The following is a 15,473-nucleotide window of genomic DNA, read 5'->3' as shown; positions in this document are numbered from 1 at the left end:
CTAAATGTTCCCAGGATGGACCTCTCTGCCTTCCTGCCACCCCGAGGTTCTCACTAGCTTCCCCCCTGCCTCTGCAGCAGCCCCTCACCGCAAATTCTCCATCAGAACTAGCTCAGGGTCCAGGAGCGCCCTCTCACAGAGGCAGAAACACTCAGCCCGGCCCCTCCTGCCCGGCTTTTCCTGGGCCTCCTTTGTTATCTGGCCATGGCCACCCCTGCTCAGACCAAAGGCTCTGGCTGCCCCTCTGCCGGGGAGGCACCACACCTCTGGGAGCCCTGGGGGTGGGAGCGGGGGCATTCTGACCTTGGAAGCCAGGGCAGGGCAGAGCTGGCCTCCCTCCCTTCTCTTGTCCAGAGGGACTGGGGCAGTTTATTCGGGCCTGTAAGGAAGGCTGAGTGGGCTGGGAGGTGGGTAGGGAGCTGAAAGCCCGAAGTACGGGGATCTCGAGGATTTATCCTACGGGCCTCAGTGGGAGTGGGTCCTGTAAGCATGGGAACTTTAAGCCTTTGTGGAGGGGCTGGCAATACGGGCCTGTTGATGAATTAGAAGAAGCTGTGTTCCTTCCTCTAACCCGAAGCTTTGTTAACAATTAATCATCTGCCCAATTAATAATTACAGGCTTGAGCAGCCCCTTCCCAAGCCCTCGCCCCACTCCAACCTCGTCTCTGTTCTTCATTCCTTTGCTTTCCCAGCCCCCACTCCTACCCCCGCCCTTCCGGCCATCAGTCCCTGCCGGCCTTCCTCTGCAGAGATGGCAAGGCCCCCTGTGCCCTTGGGAGTCCCCCTGTCCCCGACACTACGCAGGGCATCGGTTCTGTTCTTCCCATGAGGGCCTTTCGGCAGCCCTCCACGGCAGGCACCACACAATCTGACAGACGAGGCACAGGGGCAGAGGGGCGAGGGACAGAGTCACACGGTACTCATTCACTCATTCTTTCACTGGATGCTATTGCACTATTCTCTGTGCGCCTCAGCCGCCACTTTCACTGGATGCTATTGCACTATTCTCTGTGCGCCTCAGCCGCCACTGTGAGCAAGACAAGCAAACAGGAAATTCCTCTCCAGGCTTAGGGGACAGCATGGCGGGGAACTCCTGAGCAGGCGGGGCTGAGGGCAGCCCCCCAGGGAAGGCAAGGGCTAGGAAGAGGGAGGAGTCCCCGGAGGGCGAGGTATTGGAGGGTGGGGCTCTGTGTGCAAAGCTACCCAGCAGCAGGAATGCTCAAAGCTCTGAGCTCAGCCTCCTTCCAGGGTAGAGTGTGATTTCTGTCTTCACCCTCAAGAGGGTGTTCTCCACACTGAGGAATGAATGCCTTGCTAAGGGCGGACCCTTGGGCTTGGAGCCAGCAGGACAATAGCTGTCTGGCCATCTCCTCTGGGCAGAATCGAGCCTCTGCCCCCACTCCCAGAGAGACCCAACTCCCTCCAAAATGCTGTGGACTCCTGGGCCCCCTTGCAGGGGAGGCAGCATGGGTTCAGGCTCCCTGGCCCCTGCCCTGTCCCTGCGTGGTACTTTGTCAGAGACTCGGGGTCCTGCATGCCGAGAGTTTATTTCTGAGCTCTTCCAGGCATAGGGTGTTCCTCGGTTCCCTATCCTTGTCCCACTGAGAATATCCAGCAGCCCCTCTGGGAGTCGGGGCGCAGTTCTCAGGGACCCTCCCACCCAGAGAGGGAGCAAGGCGAGGCTCACAAGAGATGGACCTACATTTTACTGAACACTTGGTCCTAACAGGCTCTACACCTGTAAAACCACAATGCCCCTACCTCCTCGAGCAGTTGGCACCTGGGAGTGGCTCTGGGAGGGTGGGGCTGCCTCTCACTGCTGCCTGGTTACCTGTTTTACAAAGGAGGAGACTGAGGCTGGAGAGGTGAGGTGACCTAGCTGGAAAGAGGTGGAGCCACAAAACCAGCCCACATGGAGGGCGGGCAGGCATCTGGCGGGACAAGGTCAGTTCCTCCTGCAGTCGTCTAACTGACACCTGGGCTCAGCTTCTAGGGAGGAAGATGCTGCCATAGAGCCAAGGGTGAGTTGGGAGGCAGGCAGGGTTGGGAGCAGGTGGCCGCAGAGGGGACTAGACACTGTGTCTCAAGGCAGGTACCGGCCGGTAAGGGGAAGGAGGTGGCAATGCCTGGGAGGGCCCCAGGCAGGGGTCAGGCAGCTGCGACGCGGGCTAGAGTCTTGGGGAGTGTGGGCCACAAGGGAGGGTCTGATGCGTGTCACTCTTAGGGAGTGCCAGGGCTTGTCACTTTGACTCACTGAACTTCGGTTTTCTCCTCTGTGAAATAGCAGTGGGAGGCAGATGTCCACGTGAGGTTAGAGAACAGCTAAGGTACTGAGCACAGCCCAGTCAGTGGGCTGTCCTCTCATTCCCCCTCTTAGTCCTGTGTGTGCTGCTATCACAGAATACCTGAGACTGGGTAGTTTGTAAACAGCAGAACTTTCTCACGAATCTGGAGGCTGGGAAGTCCAGGGTTGAGGAGCTGCCATATGGCGAGGGCCTTCATGCTGCGTCATCCCATGGCAGAAGGGCAGAAGTATCCACACATGGAGAGGGGCAGGGCTGACCCCATGCAGTTGTCAGGAAAATGATAACTAACCCACTTCGAGCCCATGCTGTTATCAGGAACGATAACTAACCCCCTCCTACAATAACAGCACAAGTCCCTCCATGAGGGTGGAGCCCTCATGGCCTAATCACCTCTTAAAGTCCACACCTGTCAACACCGCTGCACTGGGGATTAAATTTCGTACATGTGAACGTTGGGGGACACATTTTTCAGACCATAGCACCCCCTACATGATTACAGGCTGGCAAGGGGAAGCTGTGGACACAGGGGCTTGGGGATCCCTGGGTCTGTGGTCAGTCCAGGTTAGCTGGAGGTCAGAATCAGGCAGACAGCAGCAAACAAAGTCCCCAAGGAAGTGGTGCAGGTGGCATGGGACCCCTCCCTTGCTTGTCTCCAAATTCTGGGTGATCGGGAAAAATAATGGGGGTGGGGGGATGGAAGTTAAGGGGAGGAGGGTGGATGGACGAGGAGGGCGGCCTGGATGGAGATGGGCCGGCATGGTGTGGGCAGGGGGCAGATGGATGTGGAGTATCAGCTCCAGGGTAGATCGGGGCAGGGGTCTGCAGTGGGGGTCAGGAGCCAGGGCCTCCGGAGCCTCCTGGAGTCTGGGCCTTACCTTGGAGGTTTCCTGACTTTTTGGACCTTAAGCCTCCTTTAAGCTGCAGGAGATCCTGACATGCGCACTGTCCGGGGTGACCCGTTCCTGTTGGAGTTGGGTAGTGGTGGGAAGGGCTGCCCTGGGTCCCCTTGGCCTTTCAAGGAACTCTGGGCTCTGGGAAATGTAATTCCAGCCTGGCCTTGCAGTGTGCCACCGCGGTGCTCACATGGTTTTAGGCTGTTGAGAGGGGCTCAGGAGGTTGGCAGGATGGGCAGATGCAGCTTTCCTGGGCAGCGGATCGGATCATCTGCCAGAGCTGGAGAGCCCTGTGACCTGAAAATGGCAGGCCCATGGGGTCCTGATGGTGGCTGGGATGAGAGGGGCCCTTGCCTGGGGCAAGGCTGAAGGCAGCAGCCTGGACTTTGCCCCTGAAACTCTGAGAAGCCCTGAGGCCTCAGATGGGTGTGGACCTTGCTGCTGTCATGCTGTCACTTGCCAGCTGTGAGTTTGAGGCCCCGTGTGCCTGTGGAGGTGGAATGAAGCAAGGCCAGTAGCGCTACAGTCTTCACATCGCCCCCAACCCTCTCAGCACCGAGCACCTTCCCTGCACACTGGCCCAGCCCCCATGGGCTCCCACTGCCTCTTGGCTCTGCACACAGCAGGTCCGTGGTCCTGTGTGGCCCTGCAGAGGGGGCTCTCTTCATGAGAGTGGTCCTCTCCCTGAGAGATAAAGAGCCCTATGCCCGAAATGCTGCCAGCAGTACTCATTCCTTTGGCTAATCCCAAACAGTCACTGAATGTTTGCTCTGGGCTCTTCGGGCAGGAGCCACTGCCCACTTCTGGCCTGGCCTGTTCCCCCAGGCCAAGTTTACGCCTCTCCATTCCAGGCTCTGTGTGTAAGAGGCAGTCGGAGCCCTCGGGCCCTCTGAAATGTGCACATGCACCGCTAGCCCCGGGTGGGACATCCGCCCTCTGCTCCCTGATGTCTACAAGGTCCCTCTCTGCCTGGACTGGGGGCTGAAGATCCAAGACGAAAACCCCCAGCCCAGCGCCCCTGCCTCTCTGGAGTCAGAGAGACCTGGGTTCTGCTTGTGGTGCAGCCCCCACCAATCACCCCCTCCTTAGGGCCTCCGGCTCCTTGCCGGTGGAGTGAGGGATGAATTCACAGCAGGGCTTGCCAAGCTTTTTTTTTTTTTTTAAACTATAGAAGTTTTCCTTCAAACAAAATCTTGCAAGGAACTCAGTGTCTGAAATTGAAAAGCTGGGAGCATCCTCTTGATTGTTTTTTGGAGCGGGTCCCTGGGCTTTGTTTTTTCTCCCCCTTCACTCCACCTCTCTCTCAGGTCCCAGGAAACCTGGAGGGGAGTTCCAGGGACCTGGCTGGGAAGCAGCTGTCCTCAGTGCCCACGGGACCAGTTCATGGGATGTGTCTGTACATCTGTATATCGGGCCCTGAGGCCCGCCTTTAGCCCACCTCCCCTCCTGAGGTCTCCTTCTGCCAGTCACCTGCCTAATGCCCCTGCACCCTGGTGTCAGGCAGCCCCCCAGAGCTGCATCCCTCCCTCCTGTAGTTACCCAATGCTCTATGAGCCCTTCTCAGCCGGGACCTCAGCATCGGCTCACCACTGCCCTGCCCCCAGCCCTCCCCTTCATCACGGGCCATGTCAGGTTGGGCGCCCTGGGATGCTCCCTTGCTGCAGCTCCGTGGCTGTCCCCGTGAGGATCCTCCCTCAGTGCAGGCCCATCGCTCCAGTGGTGCTGGCGCGGTGAACCCGATTGGCTCCCTGCCTCCCAGTTCAGTCTAAACAGCACAGTCTAATGTAGGAGCCACTAGAGCATGCAGCTATTCAAATTCAAATTAAATTAAATTAAATTAAGCCGGGTATGGTGGTACGAGACTAGTCCCAGCTACTTGCGAGGCTGAGATGAGAGGATTGCTTGAGTCCAGGAGTTCACATCCAGCCTGAGTAACATACGTCTGGTCTCTAAAAAACAAAAACAAAAACATTACGGAATGAGCCTCTGGGGACGAGGAGCTGTTGTCCTGAGTGGACCAGTGACCAGTGCAGGAGGGGTGGAGTCCTAGCAGGGATAGAGCCCAGCTTTGGGAACCAGCTTTCCCAGGCACTTGCCGGCTACTCCGTGGGAAAGTCCTCAGGCAGCCTGTAGGGAGCTGGGATCAGCGGATGGGGATGGGTTTGGAGGGGAGAGAGTGGTGCACAGGGACTGGAGGTGGGGGAGGGGTGGGGTTGCCATGGAAAGGGCTCCTGGGATGAGTCTTGGGCTGAGCCTTTGGCAAGGCCTCCACCCTGGGGCTGAGCCAGCAGAGAGTGGGGCTGACTCCGTGAGGCCAGACTTTTGTGGGTATTCTGGTGGCCTGGGCACCCTGTCTTCCCTGAACCCTGCCTGCCTAATCTAAGAACTGCTCCCTTTGTAGCTCTGTCTCTCCTCTCTTGGCCTAGTTTCTTCATCCATGGGTGGGCACAGCAGAAGCTGTCTGACCTGCCCCATGGTGAATGGGATTTGCAAGGATTTGACTCTGGCCATCCAGGGAAGATGGAGTTTTTGACCAGGTCTGGCCCCTGAAGCAGACTTCTTCCCTCTGAGCCTGCTAGGGAAGCAGAATTCCCCGGGGCTAGGTGTCATGGTCCACCAGGCCCTCCCTCATCCAGGCCACTTATGTTGAGCCTGGAGCAGAACCCCCAGATCTGTAGTCCTCCTGTCAGCTTGAGGAGTCTCAGTTTCCATCTGTTTCATTCCCATCAGCTGTGTGTGGCTGAGCAAGTCACCTAACCTCGAGGCCTCCATGTCCTCATCTGCAAAATGGAGACACACATAGCTGCATCCCCAGTGTCCACCAGTAGCTGGAATGATATGTCGACTACAGAGTGACCACTTTGTGTAGGCTTCCCTGTGGGTGGGTGTCAGTCCAAGGAGTGAGTCAGATGATGAGCGGAGAGGACAGCAGAGCAGCAGTTGTCTCTCCAGTTTTGCCAGGACTCCAGGATTGGCCGTGTTCTGCAGCTACCGCCTCTACCTGTCTCCCCATGTGCGATCCTGAAACCTCAAGCTGCATTTAGTCTCAGAGTCCAGGAGAGGTGCTCACTGTCTTCTGACCCCTGAGATGCCGACTCCCTCTGCCTTACCCCAGGGAAGGAACCAGTAGCAGAAGCTCCAGGGAAACTGATGAAGGGCAACAGAAGGAGGAATTTCTAGCAGCCCAAAGGGATTGGAATGGGTGGCCACCCATTGGAATGGGTGGCCAGTGCAGAGGCACTGGCCTGGGGTGAAGGCTTGGACCAAATTCTTACTCACAGGCCCTCTGGACCCAGGAGAGGAGTCTGCAGGCCTCGGCTGGGCCACATTCCCCAGATTCTGGCCTTAGGTCCTGAATGCCTGGTGAGTTACTGAGAAAGGCCCCGCAGGCTGAGGGTGCCAGTCAGGATTAAGCAGCCCCCCAATTGGCCCACCTCCCTTTGTACCTTAACAAAGGTGTCTTTGTTACCTTTCTTAAAGGTAATAAAGCCAGTCAGGAGCAAAGCCTGGCACGTTCAGGGGGTCATCTGCATTTGGTCATCCAGCAGGAAACCCAAATGGAAGGAAAGAAAAAAAAATGCATTTATAGAACCTCTGCCAATGGCCAGGCTCCATGCAGAATGCTTTTGACACCATGGCTCAGCCAGGTCTCCCACAGGACTGCAAAAGAGAGGGTGACATCTTCCTTTTACATTGGAGAAGACTGAGGACCAGAGAGGCTAAGTAACTTGCCAAAGGGCACACAGCAAGTAAGTCATGGCACTGGGATTCAAACCAAATCCTCCAGACTTACAGTAACAGAGGAGCCGGCGTGTCCTGAGCATCTGTTGTGTGCTTAGGTGTGGTCCCTAGGTTTTTGCGGGGATTAACTCACTCAACTCTCACAACAACCCTGTGAGATAGAAATGGTTATACCTGCATATCATGGAGGGGGAAACTGAGGCAGGGGGAGGCAGAGTGACTTGCCAAGGTCACAAGCAGTGTTTGGATCTGGCCACTGCGGTCACTGGCCTAACCTGTGCCCCAGGAGCTGCTGTATATGGCAGGGATTGCCGCAAAGATGTGCCTCCTACCTTCCTTTTGGAGGTGGCAGAGCCCTCAGGTCGCATGGGGCAGGACCAGGCCAGGTGGAAGCCGGGCACAGGGAGGCGGGCTTCAGCGCGAAGCCCTTGCATGCAGATGAACTAACTCCTGGAGAGGTAGTGTGGGTCCACCCCGAGGTGTACCAGGGCTGGGGGCCATGGATGGGCCACTTCCTGCCCAGAATTGGAGACTGGAGGTTGTGCCTGGCAGCCTCCAAAATGCCCCTCATGGACATTCCAGGGATGCCCTGAGTGCCCACTGGGTGTTGGGCCTGCCCACTGCTGGACGCGTGACAGCTGGCCCCTTCTCCCAGTTGGAGGAGTTGAGTGCCCAGTGACTGTCCTCCAGCTGAAGACACCAGAGATCAGGTGTTGAGGGGAAGGCAGAGAACGGGCCAGAGGGTCGTGGACAGGGGAAGTGGCTGTTAAGACATAAGCCGTCTGAACCACGGAGGAGGGTGGCAGGGGCAGGGTGAGGCCAGCCAAGGGCACCCTGGGGGCTGAGCTAGGACCCTGGCCAGCGCAGGCAAGCTCAGGACCACGGAGAGCTCCACAGGAGCCGCCCATCACCAAGTGACAGCTGTCAGTGTGAGTCTGCACCTGGGAGGCTGCTACCTGCCTGACCAGCTCCCACCGTAACAGCCAGGGGCCTCCGGGGAGCACCTCCCTTCTCCCTGGCCAGAAGCCCCTGGCTGGGCTCCACCTGAGTCCTATGAAGTCATGGCTGGGTCATGGAGTTTGGGCTCATCAGCTTCCCTCCCTCATAGCCCGTCAGGCTTCCAAGCAGAGCCAGATAAAAATGGCACAAGAAGTGGGAAGAGGGAGGGAAGGAAGGAAATCTGTCCAGCTCAGACCCTCCGGGCTATGGCCACTACCTGAGGTGTTCCTACTGCCATCCTGGATCAGCCTCGGCCTCCCTCTTCCATTATCACCTGGCTGCCAGGAAGCACTTGGCCCATGCTCTACCACCTATCCCAACAGACTCAGGCCTGGCCAGAGGCAGTGGCCCACACCTGCAGTCCCAACACTGGGGGGCCAAGGTAGGAGCATCACTTGAGCCCATGAGGTCGAGACCAGCCTGGCAATATAGGAAGACCTCATCTCTATAAAAAAATGTTTAAAAAATCAGCCGAGTGGTGGCGCACACCTGTGGTCCCAGCTATTTAGGAGGCTGAGGTGGGAGGATTGCTTGAACCCAGGAGTTTGAGGCTGCAGTGAGCCTTGACCATGCCACTGTACTGCAGCCTGCCTGGGTGACAGAATAAGACAAGACCCTGTCTAAAAAAAAAAATTTAAAAGGCGCAGGCCCCTGGAGTTGGGTGCAACTCACAGGGTGTCTGGCAGCGGGATGGGGGTGGAGCCTCAAGCCCCCCTTGGAGTCTCAGGAGGCATGGCTTCCCAGCCCGTGGCCCCTCCTCACAGCAGGTTTAGGTTTTGCTCCCTGGTGCCCTGAGATAGGACACTACCCGCCAAGGCTGAGGCCCTGCCAGGGACTCACCTCCAAGCCTCTACTTCTGGTGTGCCCCCACCCAAAGGCTCACTCTTTCTCTTCTCTGCCATGCTGGGGAATAATAATAGGGAGAAGAGTTACCACTTATCATTGAGTGTTTACTATGTGCTAAGCATCTCATCGATGAGAAAACAGAGGTACAGAAAAGTGGTTAACCTGCACAAGGCCACACAGATAGGAGTGGCAGAGCTGGGATTTGAACTGGGGAGTCCAAGCACATAGGAGTGACAGTGAGGGCATTGTGGAGGCCCAGGGCAGTGCGGGGTGGTCTCATTGAGCACCTTCTGTATACATTCCCTGCTGCAGGGAGCTTGTATGCCAGCTGGGAAGACAGACATAGGGAGAAATGAGCCTAGTGTTGACGGGCTGGGGCTGTGGACAGGTCTCTCTGATTCTCACTTGAAATAAGCAGGGCAGAGATAATGATACCCATTTTATAGATGGAGGAGTTGAGGCTGAGAGAGGTCAGGTGATCTCCTCTGTTCGTAGTGACTATAGGAACGTCGACAATGCTGAGGAGCCGGGGGAAGGTTGGGAGAGCTCGAGATGGGCTCTGGCTTGGGCAGAGGCAGGTGCTTTGGTTCCAGGGAGGCTGATCTTGGCACAGAGCAGACATCTAAGAAATACTAGGTGAATTTTAACAGAGTAAGGGCCAGAGTATGGCATCTGTGCTATCAGAGATTAGCCTTGGCAGTGGGAAGGAGCTGGAGAGGGGTTTTGTCCTCAGAGGGCTGCCTGCCTGGGTCACAGGGCAATGACCCAGCCCAGGGGAGGCCCCAAGCCCTCACTCGGCTAATCTTATTCTCCAGGCAGGTCCTGACCACAGTGAGCCTCCTGGCTTCCTGAGCTGCTGGAGGACCTCAAGCCATGTACATCCAGGGAAGTGGGTGGGAAGGGAACACTGGGCCGGACGATGTCCCCCGCACTGCTTTGAGGCCACAGGGGGACCACAGACATAAAGCATCTATCTCCCACCCAGCCCGTCTCTCAGGTGAAGCTTCTAGACAGCATGCTGCAGGAAGGACCTGAGATTTAGATCTAGAGATGAAGGTTAGCCCAGGACCTGTTTAGCTAGCCACTGTTTGACCTTGGCCATGTCCTTCACACCCGACCTCACTGTTGGTGTCTGCAGGAGAAGTCGTGGTTAGGGCAAGGCCCTGCAGAGACAGATGCTGGCTGCAAGCCCCAGGTCTGCCGGATAGGGCCGGCCTCCTCCACCCCAGTCAAGGGCTGGTCCGTTCTTCCAGTGCCTGGGGCCACCCAGTGTGCTGCCTTGCTCACATCTAGCTCTTCAGCAGATCCAGCAGCCTCTGAGCACACTCTACACTCTACAACCTGGCGGAAGCCACGCTGACTCGCCTGGGCAGTTCCATGTGGCCTCCTGGCTTCCCCTGTCCTGCCCTTGAGGTGCCCATCCATTCTCAGCAGAGCAGCCAAAGGGAGCCATTCACACCAAGGTCAGGCCAGGCCTCCCTTCTCTGAATCCTCCAGTGAAAGCCACATTTCTAACCGTGGCTCCAGGCCCTGTGTGATCCGGGTTCGCTCCCTTCCCCCCACGTCCCCTTGCTTGCTCCGTCCCACCCGCCTTGCTGTTCTTCACTCGTGCACACACACTCCTGCCAGGGCACCGGGTGTGCCTTCCGCCTGGAACATTCTTCCCTGGCACCCTCTCCCGCATGAAGCCTCTGCCCACGTCACCTCCCCGGGGAGCCTGCCCTGCCCGCCCCATTCGTTGCTGGACATAGGACGCACTCGCTCCTGCCCGTTACGCGCTTTGTCTTTCTCCAGAGCACAGCCTCTTTGGGCACGCAGTTTTCCAACCCGACTTGTGTGTTTATAGTTGATGCAGCCTCCCTACCCTGCTGGGTGCTGAGCAGGCTCCCTGAGGGCAGGGATTTTGGTCCGTCCTGTCTCCCCATGTTCCCAGTGCTCACCGACATGCCTGGCACACGGGGCTCTGGCAAAATTGTTGCTGAGTGAATGAGTGACGTGGGTTGGGTGAGCACCCTGTGGCATGTTGTATGGATCAGATGCCACAGGGGCGGCACCATCCACTGGGTTGTCTTCACTGGTCATAGGTAGACTCCTCAGGGGCCTTGTCACTCTACTTGGATTGAACTTGGCAGCTGGAAGGGGTTCAGGACAGCTTTAGCCCTGGACACAACCCCATGAGTGACCCTACGGGATCCAGTATGATCCTTCTATTGTGCAACGCTGTGCAAGCGACATCATCTCCACGGCCTCGGTTTCCTTATAGAAGGGGACCTGTTTCGTGTTGGGAGGATTCAGTGCAGTCACGCATAACATGCTTAGGAGAGTGTCTGGCATGTCAGCCTCAGTGATAGTTTTACTGTTACACCTGACGGTGTGTCAATGCTTTGTTGTTTTTGCGTTTGAGATAAGAGTCTCACCACCCTGCCCAGGCTGGAGTGCAGTATTGCGATCTCAGCTCACTGCAGCCTTGACCTGCAGGGCTCAAGCAGTCTTCCCACCTCAGCTTCCCAAGTAGCTAGAACTATAGGCATATGCCACCACGCCCTGCTAATTTTTGTTTTGTTTTGTTTTGTACAGACAGGGTTTAGCCATGTTGCCCAGGCTGGTCTTAAACTCCTGGACTCAAGTAATCTGCCCACCTCGGCCTCCCAAAGTGTAGGGATTACAGGGGCATGAGCCACTGTGCCCAGTCTTGATGAAGCTTTGTAGTGGAAGCTGAGATGCCACCAACTGGGGCCCAGTTTGGTTCCATGGCTTTAGCCCACAGCTGGGCCACCTGCACTACAGAGGGATCTGGTGGTCTCAGCTGTCATGAGAGAGAGACGCGCTGGCTTGAGAACCAGAGCTTAGGTTCAAGTCCTGACTCAGCCACCTCCTTAATTCTCCTTTTGGGAAAGTCTTGCCATCTTTCTGAGTCTCGTTTTCTCCATCTGTTAAGACAGGGCAGTTTAAATGAAGTACCAGAGTGGCTGAGAGATTTAAATGAGACCCTGAGTGCCAGTGCTTATTTATTCCATTTTATTTATATGCTGTCTCAATAAAAAAAATGAAAAGACAAAAAGGAATTGAGCTGAAAAGGATTGAAACTGTGCGGGCAGCTGCAAGTGAAGGAGTCCAAGAAAATACTGTCTGTGAGGCGCTGTTGACATGCTCTGGCTAACCACTGTGTGCTTCTGAGGCTGTGTGCTTCTGAGCCTCCTAGCAGCCTGAGTGATGAGGGAAACATGCTCAGATCCTTGATTCTCAGCAGCAAGCCAGACTGAGGCCTTATTAAGGGGCCTTGCCCTGAAGGCTCCAGTGACAGAGGGGAGCTCCTAAGCACTGGTGAGTCGGTGCTCAGAAGGGCACAGCTGGCTGCGAGTAACTAGATCCTGAAAGCCAGCCAAGGGGCAGCTGGGTCAATCTGACCTTAGCAGGTCCACGGAAGCCCTTTACACCAAGCAAGCTGTTTCCTTGCCTCTCTGAGTTTCTCTTACCTTGCTTTGCTAAAGCCTTTGTTCGTGCTGCCAGGGGATTTAGAGTCTGAATGGCAGCCCCAGGCCATGCCCTCCACATAGCTTACACCAGTTGTGTAACTTGGAGTGTCCCCCACAGAGGCAGGTCCCAAGTAAAGAAAAATGGCCCACTAAGGCCAGGCACAGTGGCTCACACCTGTAATCCCAGCACTCTGGGAGACCAAGGCGGGCGGATCACCTGAGGTCAGGAGTTCGAAACCAGCCTGACCAACATGGTGAAACCCCACCACTACTAAAAATACAAAATTAGCCAGTGTAGTGGCGCGTGTCTGTAATCCCAGCTACTCAGGAGGCTAAGGCAGGAGAATTGCTTGAGGTAGAGGTTGCAGTGAGCCGAGATCGCACCATTGTGCTCCAGCCTGGGCAACAAGAGCAAAACTCCGTCTCAAAAAAAAAAAGAAAAGAAAAGAAAAGAAAAATAGCCCACCAGAAGGATCCAGGCTGCCTTTCCAAGTTCTGAAACCCCATGAGTAGTTATGCTAACCCTCACTGCAGTATTGCCTTGTGCCTGGTCCTGGCTGCAGCAGGAACTCCTAGCCCCTTTTGCTTACCCTGCTGGTCCAGCCCAACTGGTCTCACTTTGCCAGACAAGGGCTGGAATCCAAAATGGAGAATGAAGTGCAGAAGACCCACTTCAAAATGTTACCAAGGGGTAGCCCCTCCTTCCAAACGCCAGTGGAGAACAGCCCCAGCTCTGCCCTGGGACATCTACCATTTAGCAGAGATCAGGCCCCATCCCAGATTGTTCTACCTGCCTGCAGTCAGCTGTGCCCACTCCGTGTGGGCAGCTCCAGGGGGCAGGTGTTTACTGGAGGAGGGATATCTGAGCTCGAATGGGGCAAGCAATGCCCTGTCAGGATCAACAGCTTGACTGCTTCTTACCAGCCTGCTCAGGACTCCTCGCCAAGCTGAGGCCATGAGGGGCACCTGGTGCAGGAGCCCAGCTGCCTGGTTCACACTCCAGCTCTGTTGTGACTTTGGGCAGAGGGACCTGAAGGCCCCTAAGTCCTAGTTTCCTCCTCTATAAAATAAAAGAGTTGGAGGAGATGGTCCTTAAAATTTCTAGATCAATCGTGTTGTGATTCTGTGCCTTATGACCATGTGGCTTAGAGAAAATTAAATTGGGGGCATCCAGTCTTGAGCATTGAAAAGAACAAGAGCTTATAGAGCACATGCTGCATGCCAGGAACTCTGTGCCCATTTCACAGATGGAGAAACTAAGGTTCAGAATGATGAGGAGCCTTGATTTTTTTTTTTTTTTTTTGAGACATAGTCTCGCTCTCTCGCTTTGTTGCCCAGGCTGGAGTGCAGTGGTGCGATCTCGGCTCACTGCAACTTCCACCTCCTGGGTTCAAGCGATTCTCCTGCCTCAGCCTCCCGAGTAGCTGGGATTACAGGTGCCCACAACCATGCCCAGCTAATTTTTGTATTTTTAGTAGAGATGTGGTTTCACCATATTGGCCAGGCTGGTCTCCAACTCCTGACCTCAGGTGATCCACCTGCCTCAGCTTTTGAAAGTGCTGGGATTAAGGTGTTAGCTACCATGCCTAACCCAAGTGCCTATCTTTCCACCCTACCTTGCTGTCCTCAGAGTTAAAAAGTAGGGAGGCTGGCCATGGTGGTTATACTAAAAATATAAAAATTAGCGGGGCATGGTGGTGCATGCCTGTAATTCCAGCTACTTGGGAGGCTGAGGCAAGAGAATTGCTTGAACCGGGGGAGGTGGAAGTTGCAGTGAGCCGGGATCTCACCACTGCACTCCAGCCTGGGTGACAGAGCGAGACTCCATCTCAAAAAAAAGTGAGGGGGAGAGCATGACCCAGAGAAAGAATCAAAAGTAAAGAGAAGCCACAGATGAGAACATTTTAAGAATATCTAGGTAGGACAATGCCAGATGCCAAAGGCAAGGTTTCTGTCTCAGCCTTTTCTGTGACTCACTGGGTCCCCTGGACAAGTCACTGGTCCCACTTGGCCCCACCCAGCATTTTCATTGGTCAAATGAATGTAAACTCCTGGCCTGCCTGCCCACCTGCCTAGACTCAAGGGTGAAATGAGCTGGATGGCTGCAGTCGGAGGTGCTCTGTGGCTGCACGGCTCATTCATAAAACAAGGCATCCAAATCCAGTGGGGGGTTTGGCTAATGGTGACATTCCAATGTCTGTTTCCTAGTTGTGACAAATGTCCCGTGGCGGTGTCAGCTGGGAGCAATAGGGTGAAGTGCGTGGGGAAGCCTCTGTGCTGTTGTCTTTGCACCTTTTCTGATAATCTACAAATATTCTAAAATTAAAAGTCTATTTAGGCCAGGCATAGTGGCTCATGCCTGTAATCTCAGCACTTTGGGAGGCCGAGATGGGCGGATCACCTGAGGTCAGGAGTTCGAGACCTGCCTAGCCAACATGGCGAAACCCCATTTCTACTAAAAATACAAAAATTAACTCGGTGTGTTGGTGTGTGCCTGTAATCCCAGCTACTTGAGAGGCTGAGGCAGGAGAATTCCTTGAACCTGAGAGGCAGAGGCTGCAGTGAGCAGAGATCACACCACTGCATTTCAGCCTGAGCGACAGAGCAAGACTCTGTCTTAAAAAAAAAAAAAAAAAAGCCGGGCACAGTGGCTCATGCCTGTAATCCCAGCACTTTGGGAGACCGAGGCGGGTGGATCATGAGGTCAGGAGATCGAGACCATCCTGGCTAACACAGTGAAACCCTGTCTCTACTAAAAATACAAAAAATTAGCTGGGCGTAGTGGCGGGTGCCTGTAGTCCCAGCTACTCAGGAGGCTGAGGCAGGAGAATGGCATGAATCCAGGAGGCGGAGCTTGCAGTAAGCCCAGATCATGCCATTGCACTCCAGCCTGGGCGACAGAGGGAGACTCCATCTCAAAAAAAAAAAAAAAAAAAAAAAAAACTTATTTAAATTGGAGAATAAGAATATACAAGCATCTCCATTCCACAACCATAAACGAATTGATAAATCAAACTGTATAAATGAATAGCAAATGGTTATATCATGAGTCATGAATACAGAGTGATTTATTCACAATAACCATGTAATATGTGCGATTTTGGCCGGGCGCGGTGGCTCAAGCCTGTAATCCCAGCACTTTGGGAGGCCGAGACGGGCGGATCACGAGGTCAGGAGATCGAGACCATCCTGGCGAACACGGTGAAACCCCG

The 15,473-nt window shown here is 55.2% G+C and overlaps 1 protein-coding gene across 2 annotated transcripts in view; it reads left to right on the top strand.

Moving 5' to 3' along the window:
• The window catches only part of MGAT3 (beta-1,4-mannosyl-glycoprotein 4-beta-N-acetylglucosaminyltransferase), a 34,910-nt gene that overhangs the window by 13,046 nt on the left and 6,391 nt on the right, over positions 1-15,473 (top strand). Inside the window, exon 1 of one of the 2 annotated variants that reach the window (XM_010389280.2) lies at positions 1,949-2,021. The exons of the other annotated variant lie outside the window; for it this stretch is intronic. The gene's annotated coding sequence lies outside the window, so the exon portion shown is untranslated. Of the gene's footprint in view, positions 1-1,948; positions 2,022-15,473 lie in introns of those variants that run through there. 2 annotated transcript variants of the gene reach the window in all.

The sequence above is a fragment of the Rhinopithecus roxellana genome, chromosome 13, assembly GCF_007565055.1.
Source record: "Rhinopithecus roxellana isolate Shanxi Qingling chromosome 13, ASM756505v1, whole genome shotgun sequence".
Classification (NCBI taxonomy): Eukaryota; Metazoa; Chordata; class Mammalia; order Primates; family Cercopithecidae; genus Rhinopithecus; species Rhinopithecus roxellana.
Note: the sequence above shows the minus strand (reverse complement) of the source record. Positions and strands in the feature narration are given on the sequence as shown.